Source organism: Cygnus olor, chromosome 11 (genome assembly GCF_009769625.2).
Source record: "Cygnus olor isolate bCygOlo1 chromosome 11, bCygOlo1.pri.v2, whole genome shotgun sequence".
Taxonomy (NCBI): domain Eukaryota; kingdom Metazoa; phylum Chordata; class Aves; order Anseriformes; family Anatidae; genus Cygnus; species Cygnus olor.
In genome coordinates, this window is record NC_049179.1 from 21,084,942 (window position 1) to 21,091,196 (window position 6,255).

Sequence of the window (6,255 nt, forward strand, 5' to 3'; positions counted from 1 at the left end):
CCCCCGCCGGTTGCTGCGCGCCCCGTGGCGGGGCCGGGCGCTGCCCGCGCGCCCCCTTCCCATTGGCCGCCGCGCCCGGGGCCGCCGCGCCCCACGTGGGGCCAGGGGGCGCGCCGCAAAACCCGGGCCGGACTCCCAAAGCGGAGCCGGAGCCGCCGCGCCGCTGCCCCCCCCCCCTCCGCACCCCCCCAGAGGCCTCCCCTGTGCAGACGCCAGCGGCTCCTCGCCTTCCTCCTTCCTGCTACCTTTATAGTCCCCCCCCTTTTATTTTTTTTAATTTTATTTATTTTTTAAAAATTTTATTTATTTATTTAAATTTATTTTATTCTGATTTTAATTTTTTATTTTTTAATTCTCGTTTTTTAAATTTTATGTTATTCTAATTTTAAAATTTTATTTTTTTTATTTCTTATTGTTTTGATTTTATGTTATTTTTCTTTTTTTTTTTTCCTTTTATTTTATTTTCAAATGTAGTTATTTTTTCACCACCGGGAGCAGAAGGTGGCTGGCAGCATATGCGGGCAGGGCTCGGTGCGCCGGGACTCAGCCCTGCCTGCACCCAGCACCCAGCACCCGCAGCGACCCTGGGGCACCCCCTGCCCGCGCTGCTTGGAGCCGCCCGCCCTCGGTCCCGTGCTGCTCCTCGGGGTGCTGGCGGCCTCGGGAGCCCCGGGCGGTGAACCCGGTGCCCATCCCGCGAGGCTCTCCCTGGCAGCCTGCGCCTCCAGGTCCACCCAAGGCCATGGCCGTTCGGTGGGGAACGCGGCCGGTGCTCAGCTGGGCCGCACGCTCCCTCTGCTCCCAGGGGGCTGCGAAGCCCCGGCAGTCCCACCGCCACGTAAGGCCCCGGGGAGGAGAAAGCCCCAACCCCCGGCAGCCCCCCCTCGGCCCCCCCAGCAGCCCCCGTGGCCACCCCATCCCCGGGCTGCCCGGGCTCCCCGCGGGCTGGCCGAGGGCGCAGGGCTGGGCCCCAGCGCTGCCCTTTGGCCCCGGCGCCTGCTGTGGGTTCACACGCGGTGGTTAGTTTGGCGTGGCTGGGGAAGGCAAAGCGACCCCCCCAGCAGGCCCGAGCAGACCGGCGGGCCCGATGCTGCGCGGTGCTGAGCCCTGCGAGCCCACGCTGGGCACTCGGTTGTCCATCGCTCCTTGCCCTGTGCCGGACAGATCGGGATAAACCACGGCAGCGTTACGGGGCTCCCACGGGGCCAGCCCTGTCCTGGGGGCACAGCGTGGCTCTCGCTGTCATGCCTCCAGCCCCCAAAGAGGAGAAAAAGCCCCCAAGAAAAGCCCCCAGACGCCGGGGACAGCCCCGTCCCCTGCAGGCTGGGGACAGGAGCAGCTGGTGGAGCATCCAGGGCCGATCTCCCATGGGTGCCGGGCACCCGCAGGGTCCCCATCCCGGTGCGGTGACCCACGGCCACCCCACACCGTGCGTCACCGGGTGCTGGGACGGGGCCGGCCCCGCAGCCCGCAGCGCTTCCTGGGCCCCGACGGGGTGGTGGACAAAGGGGACAGGAAAGGGACCGCGCTCGACGCTGGAAATTCGGTTCCGCTGCTGAAAATAGAAGGCACTAGACGAGCTGCTTCCCTCCCCCAGTGGTATTTACGGACAAATTCTGATTTTTATTTAATGGTTTCCCCGAAAAGGTTGTAATTTTCTTCACATTTCCATCCAGCCAGCGCTGTTGTGGTGAACTCAGACGACCAAGAATGCCTCTCGTTAATTGATATTCCTCACGCTAGGACTGCACTGAAATAGCAGATGTTTTATTTTAGGTTATTAAAACTCACCTGGTTGAAAAGGAAAAAAAAAAAAAAGAAGGAAAGAACGATTAGGGGTTAAAGGAAATGTTCTGGTTCATATTGATTTAAAATCTACTTAAATTGATATTTGCACATCCCAATTAGAAACCATGATCTTTTCCCATAAGTTTTTTTTTTTTTTTTTCCTTTCCCTGAGATTTTTTCGTAACGATCTCAGAGAAAGCCTCGGCGGGAGAAGTGGCTGCCTCCTCTCCCAGCCCGACGGGCTGTGCTGGAGCTCGAGGTGTGGGGCCACCAGGAGCCGCGTCCTTCCCCTCGGGGCAGCGGGGGAGCCCCAGCCCACTCCCGCCCCTCGCCCTCCACGTGCCCCGAGGGTTGTAGGGCCGAGCACGCCAGAGATGGGCCAAGCGCAGGAGGCTTTGGGGTCCCCGGGGCGATGCAAGGTCCCCCTGAAGGAGGCCGCTGGTCCCACGCATGGCTTGGCCAAGACGTGCTGCATGCTTGAGGCCACGGCACCCCGCGAGGTCTCACGGCCACGGGAAAGGAAGTGGAGATGTCCTCACCCACCCGGCTCAGGGAGAAAGCTCGGGCACGGCTCCTGAGCGCGGGGTGTTGTGACACCGAGCAGACCCACCGCGCCGCCGCCCTTTCGGGGAAACTGAGCCGCTCTTCCCCTGCGCAATCGGCCTCTGCGGGGAAGGAGCCGCCGTGCCCCATCCCATGCTGGTCCCCGCTGCGCCTGCTGCTCGCCCTGCCCCAAATCCCCAGCACCCGGCCGCTCGCAGGCTGCCCCCGGCACCGCTGCGGGGTTCAGGATCCCGCACGGGGCCGTGGTGCCTCCCTGCGGGACACGGGCCCTGAACCGAAACGCGGGGCTTTTCTTCCATATTTTTTACCTTCCCTTCGCGCTTCCCCGTGTACCCGTTAATCCTGGGAGAGGCTGACTGAGGCTTCACTACAGCTTCATCAGACCATGTTGGTTTGCCATTAGGATGCAGAGGAGGCGGCGGGGGAAAGAGGAGAAACCTGCACGCACGCACACACACACACGCACGCCCGCCCCGCCGGTAACTGAGTCGCTTCTGTTCCCATCTCATTTCCTGGACGACATTAATAGATTAACTCGCCAAACATGAAAGCGGCGCTCATTGTGTGCGGCTGTGTGAAGGCAGCCACCCCGTGAGGTGGCTTTATCGTTGACAAGCCGGTCCCGGCCCCAGTCAATAGCGCGTGTTTACATTTAAGGTGACACTATCTGCCCTCCGCGCAGGGCAGGACCCTGCCTGCCAAATTTCCTTTAGCTTTCAAGTTTATCTAAACAAGGATTTCAGAGCTGGAAAGGCACTGAAACGCATACTAATGACCGAGCAAGGAGAGCTAGGAGAGCTATCAGCAAGTTTATTTGGCTTTGTGGGGAAGCTCTGTGGGTTTTATCTGCTCTTGGCAGTGAGGTTTCGCAGCCCCCCCCCAGCGCGAGCGGGCTGGGTCCCGCGGCCGCTCCTGGCACTGGGAGCACCGGGAGCTGCCTGGGGCATTTGGGGCCTTCCCTTTGGGGTGTTTTGAACCCTCGAACCCAGCGGGGGCACCGCCAGCCTCCTGCGGGCCCCCTAGCACTTGCCGGGCTGGGCCACTTTCTCTTCTGCCCTCTTCAGAGCAGACATCGGGGCCCCTCGCAGGGAAATGCGCACGCAGCAACCTGCGAAACCTCGCGGGCCCATCGGCCCCGGTGGCTGGGGCGCTGGAGCTTGGGTTGCTGATGCGCTCAGGCACTTCGTTTCACCCCAGCCTATAAATGTGGCGCTCTTTACCAAATCCTTCAGCAGAACTTTTGAGCTATGACTTTCCCGCAGAAACGGAAACCGAAAAAGAACCAAAAATAAAACCAAGGTTAAGCGGTGGCAGGACACGGACACCCTACAAGGAGTGTGTACAAGCGTGGGCAGGGCTGTGCCTGGCAGCCAGGGGCATCCCCCCCCCCCCCGGCACCCCCCTGCAGCTCCTGCCCCTACGCCTAAATTCGGGGCGGACGCTCAGCGCCCTGCGAGGGGCCACGGCCTCACCCGGCGGCTGGAGGAGCGCGTCGGGAGCCGGTGCTGTCACGACAGGCCCCGATTACCCGGTCCTTTCACAAGCAAAGCTCCGGTTGACCTCACCCTCATCCGCGGGATCTGCTTGGGCAATACCCGTGCCGCCCAGCCCAGGCTCTGGGCTGCGCTGCCGCGGCCGGGGGCTGCCCAGGCAGAGGCGCCCGGCGGGTGGGAAGCTGCTGGGGATGTGCCACGACCTCGTGCTGGCGCGGAACAAGGGCCTGAGCCTCAAAAGCCAAGCGTTTCTCCTCCATCCCCCCAAACTTGGGACAGGAGGGGTGAGAGGGGTAACGGGTACGGCCGGCAGCAGAGGCAAGGTTCGTTTGGCATGGGAAGGGGCCGTGGACTTCCCTCGAGGTCCCAGGCATGTTTCCCACAGAAAATCCCACAACCTTTGAGCTCGCAGATGTGCCCAGGTGCCCACAGCAGGGCAAGCCTCAGGACAGGCCCGTGGCAGCAGGGGCAGCTCCGGGGAGCTGAGTTCAGGCTCGGAGCCGGGTCCCCCTGCCAGGACAGCCCCGGCCCATGCTCATTGCATCGATCTGGCCACGAGCTCGGGACCGACACGAGGAGGAGACGAAGGGATCAGGCCTGGGACCCCCTAACGGGGCTCAGCCACAGCTCAGACCCAAGCCCAGCCGCCCCATCAGACTCTCCCCTGCATCAAACCCAGGTGGGGAAACGCAGCAGCAGCGACCTGCTGCAGGCAGGGCAGTGGTGCCCCGGCCCCGCCGGCCTCCCCGTGCCCACCGCATCCAGCCCCGGGACCCTTGGATGCACGGCGCCAGGGCTCGTGCAGAGGATGGACGAGGTGCTGGGGGGTGCTGGGGGGTTCTGCAGGGTGCCGGTGGGTGCTGGAGGGTGCGGGGGGTGCTCACCTCCTCCCGAGCCCCCCAGCTCCCCAGCGCCCACCTGCCCTCCCCTGCCAGGGCAGCAGCTCAGCCCCGGCTTTGCTGTGCGCTGTCTAATTATAGATATTATATTGCAAATGGCTTTTGGGCCTGCTAATGGTATTGCTGGTGTTATTCTTCTACTTGTTAATTATAACCAATTTGTTTGGGATGCCTTCCCAGTTTTCGGCTGTAATTGCTCTCCCCGTTCCCCGGTGGCTGTGACTCAGCAGAAACCCGGCAGTTTCGCTCCGGGATGGGATGGGATGGGATTGGGATGGGATTGGGATGGGATTGGGATTGGGATTGGGATGGGATGGGATTGGGATGGGATTGGGATGGGATGGGATGGGATGGGATGGGATGGGATGGGATTGGGATGGGATGGGATGGGATGGGATGGGATGGGATTGGGATGGGATGGGATGGGATGGGATGGGATGGGATGGGATTGGGATGGGATGGGATGGGATGGGATGGGATGGGATGGGATGGGATGGGATTGGGATGGGATTGGGATGGGATGGGATGGGATGGGATTGGGATGGATTGGGATGGGATGGGATTGGGATGGGATTGGGATGGGATGGGATGGGATTGGGATGGGATTGGGATGGGATGGGATTGGGATGGGGTGGGATTGGGATGGGATTGGGATGGGATGGGATGGGATTGGGATGGGATTGGGATGGGATGGGATGGGATGGGATGGGATGGGATAGGATGGGATTGGGATGGGATGGGATTGGGATGGGATTGGGATGGGATGGGATGGGATTGGGATGGGATGGGATGGGATGGGATTGGGATGGGGTGGGATTGGGATGGGATGGGATGGGATTGGGATGGGATTGGGATGGGATGGGATGGGATTGGGATGGGATGGGATTACCGCTGCTCTCCTCCTGCCAGCAGGCTGCAGGCGGCTGCGGCCCCGGCCCGGCCGGGGGGCTGCCGGGGGGCTGCGGGGGGGGGTGCTGCGGGAGCGGGCCCGCAAACCCGTCAGAAGGCTCCGGCGGCTGGAAGCCTCCGAGGCTCGGCGTGACTAAAGGCTCAGCCAAGCAAATAGGGAAATATTAAGCGGATTGTTTTCTTTTTATTATTGCTAAACTCTAAAGAAGTTTGCTCTCCCCTCTCCCCAGCGCTGACTGCAGATAAGTTATTTGGAAAGCGAGTATTTCACCAGAACAGCCATTCAAGTAGCCTAATACACACATTAGAGTCTATTTGCACTTAAAAGAAGTGGGAGGTATTAAATCAGCCTCTGGCCAGATAGTCATTGTATAAACAAGAGCTGTTAACTCCTACTTGATAGCAGCGATAGCAAGAGAAAGGAAAACAGCCCTGCAGTGTCACGACCAACCTGACACAACATGCTTCAGGTCTGGGGAAAGGGAAAAAAAAAAAAAAAAAAAAGAAAAAAAAGAAAAAGAAAAAAAGAAAAAAAAAGAAAGGAAGCAAAGCAAAGCAGAGCCCGGAGAGTTCAGCACGGCCCGGGCCCCGCTGCCGCTGCG